Genomic DNA, 15,690 nt, shown 5'->3' with positions numbered 1-15,690 from the left:
CTCTGCACCATGACCCATGTCTGCCTGGCTTCCCGATTCTGCCCCTCCTACTGGTCTGGATGAACATGTCTATTTTAACTTCTTGGTTGTCTGACTTCCTTTCAGGTCAATTCTCTATCAGTTCTGGTTGTTATTCTGTTTCTAAATTGTTGTTGTCTCTATCTTGGTTGTGCGAGGAGGCACAATGTGTCTACCTATGCCTCCATCTTGGCTGGAAGTCCTCTAAATTATATTTCTTAATTAAGTGTAAACATAAAATTAGGTATACCTTATTCTCACAGCAATTCTACATCCATAAAACTGAAACAATTTTGTAAATTAAATTAATAAAATTAAAAATTTGCCTCTTTTCTGTGGCGCTTTGAAGGTGGCTGGCTGCTTCAAGATGAAGCTAAACTTCTCTTTCCCAGCCACTGGCTGTCAGAAACTCATTGTAGTGGATGATGAATGCAAAATCCATACTTTTTATGAGAAGCATATGGCCACAGAAGTTGTTGCTGACTCTCTGGGTAAAAAATGGAAGGGTTATGTGGTTGGAATCAGTAGTGGGAACAACAAACAAGGTTTCCCCATGAAGCATGGTGTCTTGACCCATGGCCGTGTCTGCCTGCTGTGGAGCAAGGGGCATTCCTGTTACAGACCAAGGAAGACTGGAGAGCAAAAGTGCAAATTGGTTTGAGGTTGTATTGTGGATGCCAATCTCAGTGTTCTCAACTTGGTCATTGTAAAAAAAAAAGGGGGGAGAAAAATATTCCTGGTCTCACTGATACTACTGTGCCTGGTCGCTTGGGGCCCAAAAGAGCTATAGATTCTGGGGTCCAGAATCTATAAACTTTTCAACCTCTCTAAAACAGATGATGTCCACCAATATGTTGTGAGAAAGCCCCTAAACAAGGAAAGTAAGAAACCTAGAACCAAAGCACCTAAGATTCAGTGTCTTGTTACTCGACGTGTCCTGCAACACAAACATTGGCATATTGCTCTGAAGAAGCAAGGTACTAAAAAAAATAAGGAAGAGGCTGCAGAGTATGCATATGCTTTTGGCTAAGAGGATGAAGGAAGCCAAAAACAAACCCCAGGAACAAATTGCCAAGAAATGTAGGCTGTCCTCTCTGAGAGCTTCTACCTCTAAGTCTGAGTCCAGCCAAAAATGAGGTCTTCTAAGAGTAACAAATAAATAAGGATAATCATCAAAAAATATTTCAATGAACACTATTATGTAATGTGGTTGATGATGTTGTTTTGCTGAAATTAAATTGTCCTTTGACATGGGAATATGGACCATACTGCTATTGTACAGGCTTTTAAAGGCATGTTTATAATCAACTCAATTACCCCAATATCCTTCTCTATTTGAATTGCTGTGAAACTTGTACAATGTGCCACATGGACATTTGACCATCACTTAGCCAGAACACTGTCACCTCCACAAAAAGTATTTTATTCTTTTCTCGTTAGCCCAGGAAAATTAGTTATAGGTTTTTGTGCCAAATACAAAATCAGGTGGCTGTGTTTGATTATAAGGTAGTCATCAAAATGATTCAGAATAAGCATATATTAATTTCTTTAAAAATTATAATTTAAATAAGAGCAAAGTTTATATAGATAACTTGCAATACACATTATTCCATTTATATAAAATGTCCAGTGTAGGCAAATCCATAGAGACAGAAAGTCAATTAGTGGTTGTCAGGGGCTGGAGAGTGACCACTAATGGGTATGGATTTCATTTTCTTGATGAAAATGTTCTGGAATTAGATAGTGGCCATGGCTGCACAACTTTGTAAATATACTATGTAAAGTATTGACTTGTATACTTGAAATGGGTGAATTTTATGATACATAGATTATATCTCAAGTTCTAAAAAGTGACTTCAGTTTTCCTAAAGAATAGCAAATGGATACGAGACTTACATTTATTTATCTAAGGGCTCATCCTGTGGTGTTTCTCAAAACAAAGGGTGTTCCCCTTCAGCCCCTCCAATGTTGAGACTACTGCTATATTTATATTATAACTCAGATTCATATTTGTGAAATGGGGGTGGGAGAAATGGACTAGAGACAGAAGGTCTGGAGATAGGAAGATTAGTTGGTGGACTAGCAACAAGGGCCTACAAGGTACCTACAAGGTCATCAACAAGGCCAGTTAGACTGTACCAGTATCACCCAAAGACGCAACAGCCTACCAGATTGAAGCTCAGAAAGAACTTGCTCTGTCCCAAGTAACTTTCTAAAATCCTACCAATTTAGATTTAAGCATTTGATTCTTTCAACAAACATTTTTGACACCAGGAAGTGTCATCAGGCATTATAGGGAATACAAATATAACTAAGACAAGATCATTGCCCTCAAGTATTTTACTTTGTAGTAATGGTGATAAGATTCACACAGGGGTATCATTAAAAAATGTACACTGAGATAAGAAAAAGGGAGGTATAAATCTAGAACTATCAATGTGAGAAGAGAAAGAGATTACTTCTTACTTCTGGTGGAAGTCGCTTGTAATCCATTGTTAGAAGATGATGATGATAGGTGGAAATGTAGGGAAGAGCATTTTAGTGGAGGGAATAGCATGAACAAAGACTATAATACAGAGAGGTTTGATCATATCACTAGGAAGGTGTAGTGAGGGGCTGTAGAAGGTGTTTGTCTGAGGTGATGGTAAACAGTCTACCAAGGATTGGCTGAGAAGCTGAATGCCTCCGGAGCTCTTGGAATTATAGGCTAGATGATTTGGAATAAAAGAAGGGCTCTCAGAGAGGCACTGGCTTTCCTGGGCTCTCTCTGGCTCTTTTCCTTGAAGATGCCTGGATGATATGCTGCAGCTGCCTGTGTTTCCCAACAGACAGTATTTTGGATGGGGAGAAACCCAGGGCACAGCCTAGGGTCAGGCTGGCCTGGCAGTGGGTGGCACGGTTATTCTTCTTTGGGTGTTCTAGGGGGGATGATCTCTGAAGCAGAAGTCTGCCATTCTTCCAAAATTGTATAGCTTTTGTATTTTATGTTGGTTTAGTTTGTAAACTAACCCTATAGAAATAATTTAAAAAACCGGGGGAAATGATAGAACTCAGGTGTTAAAGAGTTTATTTAGCCTTAATTGATAGGTTTGAATGATTAAAGCTGTAACTAAAGAGTTAAAGAGTTTAGTTTAACTGATTAATGCATGTGGAAAGCTGTTACTCCAAAATTGTGAAGCTTTTGAATAAAGATTCCTTTCCTTTATGGCCAAACGTTTGCCTCTGAAATTTTGCCCAGAGGATGGCAGAGGGCAGCAGGACCCCAATTCCTGTGTGGTAACAATAGAAAATGAAGAACTAGAGAGAAGAAGGATGAATGAGGGAGCACTGGCTGGAACTAAGCTGTGGGAGGGAAAGTAAGAGCAGGTGAAGCTCTAAAAGTATGGACGGACAAGTTGTCTTTTTAAAATGAAAACAAAACAAAACAAAGCAAAACAAAACCCTGAAGGGAGGTGCGAGGGAGAAGAGGGTCAATAAAAATACTGTCTTTCACAGATTTGTACCAGTTTCCAAGATTTATCTTGGTAGCATTATCCCTGATTAGTAAATAGGCATTTTGTCCAGCTGGAGGGAAAGTGTTGAAAGAATGCTTCTATGATGGCTAGCTGCGGTGAGGTGCTGAAGATGAGTAAGAAAAGCACAAAGGCGCCAAGCGACAGGCAAGTGCACTGACGAACAAACAAACAAAAAAACAGAAGTGGAATTGTTCCCAAATCCCTCCTCCCATCATTTTCATTTGAGATCGCCCAGCTGGTAGGCATCTGCATCTGTCTTATCAACAATGTGTGTATCATCAATAAAATATGAGGAGGCACATGGGAAAAACCCTGGCGTGATCACGCCAAACTCACATGCGTTATTACAATGAATTAATTCACTTTTTTAAAGTACACGGTTCCTGGCACATAGACGGCACACAAACATATTTTATAAATGAACGTTTATTCATTTTAGAGGCTATATTTAGGAAAGGAAATGATTCAAAACTGTGTCCTAAAACCTATATCCGCTATTAGCGCTTAAGTTGGGAGGACCTGGGCCCAAAGGTTTGGTTTTCCCCTTTAAAACTTAGGTTTCTTACCATTCTGACCGGCTCCTTAGGTCAGTAGGTCTTGCAAGGAAAACGTGCTAGTAACCAACCGCTACTAGGGTGGCTGCGGGGCGGGGGGGGGGGGGGCTGGGGCAGAGCCATAGCTCTCCGCCTCCTCCTCTTAGCCAACCCTCCTGGACTGACTACCCAGGTCGGCCTTCCTAGCACCTGCGTGTCCCCCGGCTTAAAGGCTGGTGCAACCTCTCCAGCCCTGCGCTAGCAGGGAAGGGTTTTGGTCTCACCTCTCGCGAGATCCCTCCTGCCACCTCCTGCCGCCGCCGCAGCTACAGTAGCTGACTGGCGGCCTCTGCGCAGCCGCCCTGTTCGGTTGCTATGCTGTGGCCTGGGAGACCGGGTGCGCTTGAGGGAGGGGTGGAGGAGGAGGAGGAGACAGAGGAGACCGGAGAAGGGGAAAGAGGCGGGGGACCGAGCGCCTCTTGCACTCTCACCCGCAAACGCTGCCCGAGAATACCGCCTGCTCACGTCGTGCTGCGCGCTTTTCTGCTCCTTACGCTCCCCCCGCCCCCCGCAACATTGTTCTCTCAGGACCCCTGGGTCCTCAGGGGTTGAATTCGGGGACTGAGCCAGGGAGGGGAGAGACTTGGCTTTGCCAAGGGGTCGGAGGTTGGGGGCCGGACCGCCCTCTCGGGGTCCTCCTCCCCCACAGCACTTTTGGGGGTGTGGATTATCTCATCCACGCAGGGAGGTAGGAGTGTGCGCCGGCCGCCGTCCTCCTCGTTTCCCAGCGGCGCCGGTCTGCGGCAGCCCCGCAGTATGAGGAGGTGCTGGCAGCTCCCGGCGGTGGCACCGCCGCTGCGGTGGCGGCTACTAGGAGGACGCTGAAGGACCCCCCCCACCCCCCTCCGGGAGTGGCGCGGCGGACGCGCTTCTCCCCGGCGCGCCGGGCCTCCAGGCTTTTCTTCTCCAGCCGAGAGAACGCGGCTGTGATACGGAGGTAAGCGGCTGTTGGCCCCGCACGCTGTACGCGAGGCTGTTATCTGGGACGTGTGTGCCTCGTGGGAGGCGAACCAGGTAGGGCAAACCGTAGGTACACCGTTGACTTAAAAGGAAGGGAAAAAAATGATCCTTCCCCGCCTTCTCGTCCCTGGTTCCCACCCCAGCCCCTGTTTCCGGGACCTCTGCCCTCGGAGTTCTTGGGGGTAGGAGTTGGAATCTCTGTTCTGGGTGAGGCGAAGAAGGAATGGAATAGGTGCGAAGATGGAATGTTCCACGGTACCTAAACTCTAGGTGAGGTTTTAGAATCCTTTGAGTTTTCCATTGGTGATAGCTTTCCTAATTGGCTCATAGGAGCGCTATCAGCATACTGCATAGGCAGACTGTTCCTACCATTGAAGTTTAAGCCTCTTATGATTCTACTGGTATTACTTGTATTTAAGAAGCTGTAGTTAGGGCAAAAAGAAGTTGAGATGTAGGTAAATAGATATATCGATGCATTTCCCAGGGTTTCCTTAAAATGGAACAGTTTACAATTGCACAGATGTATGATTACATGTTTCGGAGAAACTTAGAATGGGAGACTTGCTGGCGTTGCATTATGTAGTGACAGCACCATGTATGTACCAGGACGATCTGTAGGATTTTCAAGCCCTTGTCCTAGAAGAACCTGCATGTATATGCAGTATACCATCTGCTTGTCAAATCAGGAAATTGGAGTAATATTAGGTTTATGTGACCAGATCTTGGGCGCAGTTGAGACAATACATTTTAAACCATGTTTATGGGGGAAAGCCCCCAGAAAGCCATTGTGTCCTATTTAGTTGTAAAAGATAATTTAAGTAGAAAGGACGACTGTGGGACAGTAAAAGCTAGGGAATTTTTTATCCTGATTTTTTATTTTAAGACGCCTGAGAAGAAATAATTTCTCATTTTCTTAGTGGGGAGATGACCTTAAATGATTATTCAGAGCCCAAAGTGTGCTTAATAGAATAGGACTGGTATCTCAGTTAAATGTTTCATTTGATGAATAGATTTATAAAATCTATAAACCTATAGATTTTTAAATCTATAGATTTTTAAAAAGATTTTTTATAAGAAGTTTGTGTATTGTACAGAATTTCTTTGCTAACTCATAATAAGAGTAATTTTATTCAGTAATTTTGTGGCACGTACCATTTTTTTTTGGTCAGAATAAATGTATGCTGCTGTTACCATAGAACTGTTATGTCTCTTTCATTTTTTTTAATGGCACACATATCTTTGTTACCATTTTGCAGTGGAATGTGCATATGGTTCCATAATATGATCTTGACTGGCTTATAAGAAGAGAAACATGGTGTTTTTTTTTTTTCGTACATGGGATAATTTATTTAGCTGATCTGTTTTAAATATCTGGCAAGAGATTTTGGAAACACTAGAAGCCATCACAACTTTTGTAGTTTTTAATTAATATCAATTGAGTAGTTTAAAGTTAGCAAATCACAACCCAGTTTCCTCAAAAGCAGTAATGGGTGAGGATGTGACTTTCTTATTGCCTGTTTTCTAACCCAGTGATTTTCAACGGTGTGCCACAGCACATCAGTATGCCACAAGAATTTTTAAAACATGCAATCCTGACTATTTAGTCAGAGACACTGACCTCTTTTCCCTTAGATTGTCAAATAAAAAAATGAAAGCCAATACAACAGTAGGCGTCGGTTTGAGTGAATTAAAATTATACCTATTTTTCTTGTCAGATCCAGAAGAAATATATATTTTTTGATGTGCCGCAGAATTATAGTAATTAGTGTAGATGTGCCATAAGGTGGAAAAGGTTGAAAATTGCTGTTCTAACCTACCTAGGTTCTAGATTGTGTGTGTTGAATTGTTTCAGACTTGTGGTTTTCTCCTTATGTTCAATTTGAATATCTCTTAAAATGTCCCTAGTAACTTTGTTACTTTAAATTTGTGACACCCAATTTCTAATTTAGGCTAGGCATAAAACCAGCATTGATTGAACACACTTGCTAAAAATACTTTCTGGGTCAGATGTACTCAGAATGCAGCCTCAGGAAAATTCATTTGAACTACTGTGACCAAGGTACACTTCATTATTATTGAATGACTTAAAAAAACTATAGATTCTCACAAATTAGATTTGTAAAGTTCAGGCATAGAAGCCTAACTTTTTTTTATGTATAAAATACTTTATGTGGGATAGTAATAAAACCTAAAAAAATGTTTAACATATGTGAGTCCCCATGGATTATTATTAAACTATGATAATGTATATTCAAAATAGTTTTGTCTACTAAACATAATTTGAGTTAAGGACAATGCAATGTGCAATGTTATCTATTTAGTATTTATGACTTATTCTAAATTCTGTGAGGGGGATCAGTGGTTATATTTTTGAGTAAATTATCTTTAAGGAACAAAGTAAGAGACTACGAGATAATTTCAAGGAGACACTGTTACTGATTTATTAAGAATACTTTTGTTTTCCAATCTGAAAGTTAATATGGTCAGTTTTAAACAACAAAGAAACTTTAAAAAATATTTAGAAATCTTGCTTGGTGGAAGTTTAAAGACAAATGTTTAAAAGTTCTGCATTCTTCTTTTTAAATGGATGATACAGCTAATCCATAGTTTTCCTGGTTTTTTTTTTCTTTTTTATCCTCAGCTGAGGATGTGCTTTTATTGAAGAGAGATGAAGAGAGAGTGAGAAAGAAAAACATCTGTCAGTTGCCTCCTATATGTGCCCTGACAGGGAATTGAACCCAGAACTTAGGTATGTGCCCTGACCAGGGATCAAACCCACAGCTTTGTGGTGTATGGGAGGATGCTCCAACCAACTGAGCCACCAAGTCAGGGCTCTGCTTTAATTCTTCATTAGTTAATAGGAAAGTAAAATTGGTAACCTCACTAGAAACAGCAAGTTATGTGACTTTATGTGACTAAATATGAATTGTTCCTAAATAAAGTTTAGTATTGGTAAAAGTTCACTAGTTACAAACTGAGTTGAAAGTTGTTGTTTTTTTGGGGTAATAATATGCATGTCAGTGAAATTTTTTGTATGCTATAGTCTAGATTTGTTAAATTTGTCTATTTACTGGATTAAGCTGTGAGGCCTTGAAGGTTGGTTCAGTGTTCTGGTAATCCTTTTTATTGTTCCCCATGAATATAGGGGGAAGGTGTTATTTCTTCATTTAATATTCAATTAGTAGTACAGATGGTGAGAAGTAATATAGTGCAGAAATAGTGTGGAATCTTTACTGGTGTGGAAGGAAGTACAGTATTTAGGAAGAGTGTAATATATTTTCCATTGTGTGATCGGTTAGTATAGTCATATTTTAAATAGGATGGAAAATGGGAAATTTATCTTCATTAGAGGCATTATCCCCCACATTTATTCTTCATTTCATTATTCCTAAATAGAAACACTGGAAGAGAGTTGGAAATATTTGAAGAAATTGGCAGGAACAAAGATAATTAAGTAGTGTGGATTATCTTGAGGAGAAGGAAGATATTAATTTGGGTGAGTTACTATATTGAGGAGTAGGAAGAAAAAAGAATCCAGAAGGGAAATGTTTATTGTCTTTTATGTGCCAGACTGTGTAAAGGGGCTTTTCATGTTATCCCACATAATCATCAAGTACACTTTGTGAGATAGGTATTATTAATCCCCTGCTTCCCCCGCCCACTCCAACCCACCACCTCCCCACTTGGGGTGAGGATAAATGAACTTGTCTAGGATCACACTGCTAGTAAGTAGAATTCAAACTAGGTCTGTCTGACTCTGAAGCTCATTCTTTAGATCATGCTGTCCAGTTAAATTTTCTGCAATAATGGAATTACTTATAAGTCATAGCTCCTGTGATTTTAAGGAAAATGATGTATAACAAAACCAATTTTACTATAGGTGAACTGATATGAAAAAAGAGTTAAGTTCCTAAGGCATGTTATTAACGAAACAACATTGAATCAAACAACATTACTCTTTTTCTGCACTGTTTGATATGGTAGCCATTAACCATGTGTGGCTTGGAACACTAAAAAATGTGACTGTTGTGCCTGAGGAACTGAATTTAAAGTTAATTTTAACCAGTTTAAATTTATATAACCAGATGTTCCTAGTAGCTACGGCATTGGACAGCACAATTTTAGATCTTGCTACGTAAAAAATCTGAGTTTTGGTATTGAATCTTCTAACTTATTTTTAACATTAGGTAAGTTATTTAGTTTTTGAGCTTCAATTTAATTCATTGTGAAAATGAAGAGGTGGTCAGTAAAAGGTTATCTTCAGCATGCCTTCTTGCTCTAAACTATGATTCTCATTAAAATGTACAGTGGCAGTTAATAGACACAAGCATATCTGAAAGGCCCTCCTCCCCAGGATACTCATTCCTTATATAAAGATTTTTGTTTGTTTATTCAGTTTCTCTTTTTGATCAGAGTATGTATAAAGCACACATAAAGGATAATAGATTAGCTCTGGCTGGGTGGCTCATTTGGTTGGAACATTGTCCCATATACCAAAAGGTTGCCGGTTCCATTTCCTGGTCAGGGCACATACCTAGGTTGTGGGTTCTACGTTGGGGCACATACATAAAGAGGCAACCAATCTATGTTTCTCTCTCCTCCTTACTCTCTAAAATCAATAAAAAATGTCCTCAGGGGAGGATTAAAATAAAGGTTATTGAGTTATTTTCCCCTCCAGTTGTTTGGTGAAACATAGTGTAACCAAATGCAATACCTTGAAGCAAAGAAAGTTTGGATCTTTAAAGACCATATTTCATCACCTTCCCATTTAAGAATATGCTGCAGTTCCCTGTTATTATCAAATGAATCCCAAACTTATCTGCTTGGCCTCGAAGGCTTTCTGCCAACTTCATCTCACCCTGTTCTCATTCTTGCTTAAAAAGAAAACATTCTTTTTTTTTCCTTTACCCTTGTTTTCTCAGTTTAAACATTCCTAACTGTCTCTAATCCATGTGCCTTCTTTTTGAGTATTCCTCAAAATTCACCTTTTTCTGGAAGAATGCTGCTTATAATCCAATCATAATGAGCAGGTTTTGAATCCTGGTAATAAATACCTTGGGGTTAATTTGTGATTGTTTAGGTATAGTTAGTTGACTGCACCCTTCTTAAGTTTTATGTTACCTACTCTGTATTTAATGAAAATGTAAAAAAAAACAACTAAAAATGGGGGCTGTTTCTTTTATATTGCCTCATGAGTTTAGTCCACTGTTCATCAATTCTACTTTAAAAAGTTGTTAATTTTAAAAAGAATGATAAATACTGTAACATCATTCATCCTTAATCACCACTCCAGTAGATATTTTTGTTTCCTTCCCGGCAGTTGGCCATATATATATATATATACATACATACATATATATATACATATATATATACATATATATATACACACACACACATACACACACACACATATTTAAGTTGTATGGTGGAGATACAATTTGGGTTCAGTATATTGGAAATATTGTATAGTAGAGGCAGTGTAATGTAGGGAAAAGCTGATACTTCAGAGTTAGATGGATCTGGGTTGGAATCTGTTCTCAAAAACCTGGGTAAATTACATAACCTCTGAGCCTACTTCCTTGTCTGTGAAATTAGGATAATACTTGACTTTGAATTGTTGTGAGGATTAGGGTAATATAAAGCATCCAGCACTATTCTGTACAGAGAAGGAGGTGATCAATAAATAGTAGCTGTTACCATTTTCCTCTTTTTAAAAACCTTTATTGATTTTTTTTTGTTTTAGATTTTACATATTTATTTTTAGAGAGAGGAGAAGGGAGAGAAATATCAATATGAGAGAGATGCATTCATTGATTGCTTCTTGCACATCCCCAACTGGGGACCTGGCCAGCAACCCAAGCATGTGCCCTGACTGAGAATTGAACCAGCGACCTTTCGGTTCACAGGCTGGCGCTCAATCCACTGAGACACACCAGCCAGGGCTGATTGATTATTATTTTTTTAAAAAAATAATAATAGATAAGAGAGGAAGGGGTAGGAGCAGTGATTTGTTGTTCCCCTTATTTATGTCTTCATTGTTTGCTTCTCGTATGTGCATTGACCGGGAAGCCTGCATCCTTGGTGTATTGGGATGATGCTGTAATCAACTGAGCTTCTGAGCCAGGGACGTTTTCCTCATTTTTTCATTCTTATTGTCATGAGTATGATTTAAACAGTTGCTTAGACATTAATTTATTGATCAGATGATTGATTTAGTCATTTACCTTTTGTTAATCATTTTAGTTGTTTCTAATATTTCCATTGTTATAATCTGCATTGAATGTGTTTGTGTTTGTTTCCTCAGTCTAAAATCCTAGGACTGGGAAAAGAAACCCTAGGACCTGGAATATTTTTATGCCAGATCTGTCTCTTAAAATGGGTTGTTTTGGAAAAATGCTAATTTTTAAAATTGTACTTTATTGTTTTAATTAATATATTTTGAAAAATTTGTTTTATTGGTGAATCATGTAGTGAATGGTATACGGGTAAATAAACATTATTTCTGCCCTTGAGCTCAAATTCTGGCATGGTAACACATGTCAACAAACGGTTACAATTCAGAGCGACAAGTGTAATAAGATCTGGGGGAAATGAGCAGTAGTGTTTGAGCAGTGTCTTGGGGGATGAGTTGGCATTGACCTGGGTAGAGAGAACAGCATGTACAAAAAGTCAGATATATATCATATTATGCAAACAAGAAAGCATAATGTGTTTGGAGAAATGCAGGTTGTTTTATATATGTCTGTCTTTGTGAGATGGGTGTTGGTGTCTGATTTGTGTGTAGATCTGTGTGCCTGTATATGTGTGTTGATTGTAAATACCTGTCAGTCCATGGGACTGGGTCATTTTGAGGCTCCCAAGATACTTTGTTTCGATATTGGTAGTCTCATTGGCTTGTCCCAGAGTGCTAAAAGTTTATCTTTGGTGCTGGGTTGAGAAAAGGTTTGGGAAAAGCACTGTTTTAGAGGCTCTAACTGCTGTAAAGTTTATGGTATCTACTCATCCCTGACATTCCCACTATATAATTAAAAATAAAACCAATACCAATCCTAAAATAAACATAAAGGAAATCAAGTCGAAGTCTCTTCCCAGCCCACCCCCACTTCCCCCAGCAATTACTACTTCATTCTTGTGTGTGTAAAATATCTTTTTGTTGCTCTTGCATTGCGAGTGCCTTCCATGAATATTTAGTCTGCCTCTTGGAAAATCAACATTTACATTGGGGAGCAATTATAGGTATTTAAATAAAGGAATGATGAAATTAGATGTAAGTTTTGAAGAGTAACTCTGGAGTTTTTAGATAATGATGCAAGGATGTAAGGATGGTGTAACGATGACGTTAGAAATGGAGCAGAGAGACCAGTTAGGATGCTGTTGCAGCAGTCTAGGTAAGAGGTGTTAAAAGCTGGAAATGGAGATCTAGAAATAAAGATGAGGATGGGGGACTAAAACTGAAAACTTATTAGGTAGTTTTACTAGAACAGGGAGTCCATTTGGGTGTAGAGGAAAGAGGAAAAAGAGTTGACAGTGATGTTAAGATTTTTTTTTTTGGACTTCTGGCCAAGATAGGAGTGTAGATAGATGCTCTGTTCCTCCTTGCACAACCAAAACAAGGACAACAAATTTAAAAACAAAAACAACCAGAACTAACAGAAAATTGAACTGTATGGAAGTCCAACAACCAAGGAGTTAAAGAAGAAATATTCATCTAGACTGGTAGGAGGGGCAGAGACGGCCAGCCAGGGGTGGAGAAGACTCACTGCAAGGTGGCATATGGCCGACTGGGCAGTCCCACATTTGTGTGAGGATAAACTGGGAGGAACTTCTAGGGAGTGAGATAGACTGCAAAACCCAGGGTTTCAGTGCAGGGAAATAAAGCCTCAAAGCCTCTGACTGAAAACCCCTTTGGGGGTTGAGGTGGCAGTGGGAGAAACTCCCAGCCTCACAGGAGAGTTCATTGGAAAGACCCACAGGGTCCTAGAATGTACACAAACCCACCCACCTGGGAATCAGCACCAGAAAAGCCCAATTTGATTGTGGGTAGCCGGGGAAGTGATTGAAACCCAGCAGAGAGTGGAGCAACTAGCACTGTTTCCTCTTGGATCTCTCCCTCACATACAGCATTACAGTGTAGTGACGTGTGTTGCCCCACCCTGGTAAATACCTAAGGCTCTGCCCCTTAATACATAAGAGGCACACTGAGACAAAAAAAATTGATCCAAATGAAAGAACGGATCAAAGCTCCACAAAAAAATATGACTAAGCAGTAAAGAGATAGCCAAGCTATCAAATACACAGTTCAAAACACTGGTTATCAGGATGCTCCACTGGGTACTTCAACAGCATAAAAAAGACCCAGGCAGCAATGAAGGTTGCATTATGTGAAATAAAGAAAAATCTACAGGGAACCAACAGTGATGGAAAGGAAACCAGGATTCAAATCAATGGTTTGGAGCAGAAGAAAGAAAGAAAGACTCAACCAGAACAGAATGAAGAAACAAGAATTCAAAAAAAAAAAAAAAAAAGAGAGGCTTAGGAACCTCCAGGACATCTTTAAACATTCCAACATCCAGATCATAGGGGTGCCAGAAGGAGAAGAGGAAGAGCAAGAAATTGAAACCATATTTGAAAACATAATGGAGAACTTCCCTAATCTGGCAAAGGAAACAGACTTCCAAGAAGCACACAGAGTCCCAAAGAAGCTGGACCCAAGGAGGAACACACCAAGGCACATCATAATTACATTAGCCAAGATTAAAGATAAGGAGAGAATCTTCAAAGTAGCAAGAAGAAAGGAGACAGTTACCTACAAAGGAATTCCCATAAGACTGTCAGCTGATTTCTTCAAAGAAATCTTGCAGGCAAGAAGGGGCTGGAAAGAAGTATTCCAAGTCATGAAAGGACCTACATCCAAGATTACTCTATCCAGCAAAGCTTTCATTTAGAATGGAAGGGCAGATAAAGTGCTTCTTAGACAAGGTCAAGTTAAAAGAGTTCATCACCACCAAGCCCTTACTATATAATGTTAAAGGGATTTATCTAAGAAAAAGAAGATCAAAACTATGAACAGTAAAAATGACAACAAACAACTATCAACAACTGAACCTAAAAACAAAACAAAACAAAAACAAACTAAGCAAACAACTAGAACAGGAACAACTAGAATCACAGAAATGGAGATCACATGGAGGGTTATCAGTGGGCGAGTGGGAGGGGAGAGGGGAGATACAGAAAATAAGTAGCATAAATGGTAGGTGGAAAATAGATAAGGGGAGGTTAAGAATAGTATAGGAAATGTAGAAGCCAAAGAATTTATATGTATGACCCATGGCCATGAACTGAAAGCGGGGAATGCAGGTAGAAGGGGTTGTGTGCAGGGTGAAGGGGAATGAAGGGGGGGGGGATGGGATAACTGTACTAGCATCATCAATAAAATATATTTTTAAAGAAAGGTATTTTCTTTTGGGCAGCTGGGAAGGCCAAGTAATTTTTATTGAATACCTTTAGTAAGCCAGGCAATTTTCTACGCACCAAAGTCATTATAAATTCTACTGAATTTATAAAATTATTTTATTTGAAAGTAGTTTCAAACACACAGAACACTTGCAAGAACAGCACAAAGAGCTCCTATATTCCCTTCAATTAATTTTTCCTTGAACTATTAATCGCAACTTAAAAAATTTAATAAGACTTTACTGTTTTAAAGCACTTTTTGGTTCACAGCAAAGTCAAGAAGGTCTAGAGATTTCTCATAAACCCCATCCCCATGCATGAACTTCAACCAAATATTACCATTGTACTATGTATGAGCGAGTATACACAGGATGAGCCTGCAACATCTTGTGCTTGGCTCACTGTAGTGAGCTCAGTGAGGCTTTCCTTTCCATACAGGGCCTTAATGTCATCTTCAGCTCTTTCCCTCTTTCTGCTGGATTTTACTGGATTCTCAAATTTCAGTGAAACTACCTGATTATCTCATTTCTGGGCTCTCATTTTTATTGCTGCTTCCAGCCATTTCAGAGGAATGCACCATTTCTGATTTCATTAAACTTTTTCTGAACCATTTGAGAGCAAGATGCTCATCACTCTTAAATAATCTGGTATGTATTTACCAAAACATGGAGAGCCTGTAATGGTGATTACATGGTGATTATGTAATGTAATCACCAACTCAGGAAGTTAACATTGATGCAACACTACATTGAGATTTTCCAGATGCCATTCAGAATTTTCCAACTGTCCCAGCAGTGTTTCTCTTTCTTTTTTGGTCCAGGATTCAATTCAGGATCACCCATTGCATCTAATTGTCATGTCTCTTTAGTCTCCTTCAGTTTGAAATAGTTCCTCAATATTTCTCTGTCTTTTATGACCTTGACTTTTTAAATTCTGTTAGATGTCCCTTAACTACCGTCCACCCAGTGGTTGCTCATAGGCATACTGAACACTTGCTAGCAGAAATATCATAGAAATGATGTGTTATTCTTAGAGTATTACTAGGAGACATAGAATGATATTTAACCTTGAACACCTTGGTAAGTTCACATCTATCATAAAATCATCATTTTTCCTTTTGTAATTGCTAACTCTTGTGTGAACATCTT

The 15,690-nt window shown here is 39.3% G+C and overlaps 1 protein-coding gene and 1 pseudogene across 3 annotated transcripts in view; both read left to right on the top strand.

Annotated features, from left to right (window-relative positions):
- Positions 1 to 385: 385 nt before the first annotated feature.
- Positions 386 to 1,198, top strand: LOC123810422 (annotated as a pseudogene).
- Positions 1,199 to 4,491: 3,293 nt separating this feature from the next.
- Positions 4,492 to 15,690, top strand: part of PTPN4 (protein tyrosine phosphatase non-receptor type 4) — a 288,687-nt gene continuing 277,488 nt past the window's right edge. For 2 of the 3 annotated variants that reach the window (XM_045825868.1, XM_045825866.1), the window contains exon 1: positions 4,492 to 5,063. The gene's annotated coding sequence lies outside the window, so the exon portion shown is untranslated. Of the gene's footprint in view, positions 5,064 to 5,282; positions 5,357 to 15,690 lie in introns of those variants that run through there. The other variant, XM_045825867.1, reaches the window with a different exon arrangement.

Source organism: Phyllostomus hastatus, unplaced genomic scaffold, assembly GCF_019186645.2.
Source record: "Phyllostomus hastatus isolate PE091 unplaced genomic scaffold, TTU_PhHast_1.1 phas_scaffold_60, whole genome shotgun sequence".
Taxonomy (NCBI): Eukaryota; Metazoa; Chordata; class Mammalia; order Chiroptera; family Phyllostomidae; genus Phyllostomus; species Phyllostomus hastatus.
The sequence above is the reverse complement of the archived record's forward strand: the minus strand, read 5'-3'. Positions and strand labels throughout refer to the sequence as shown.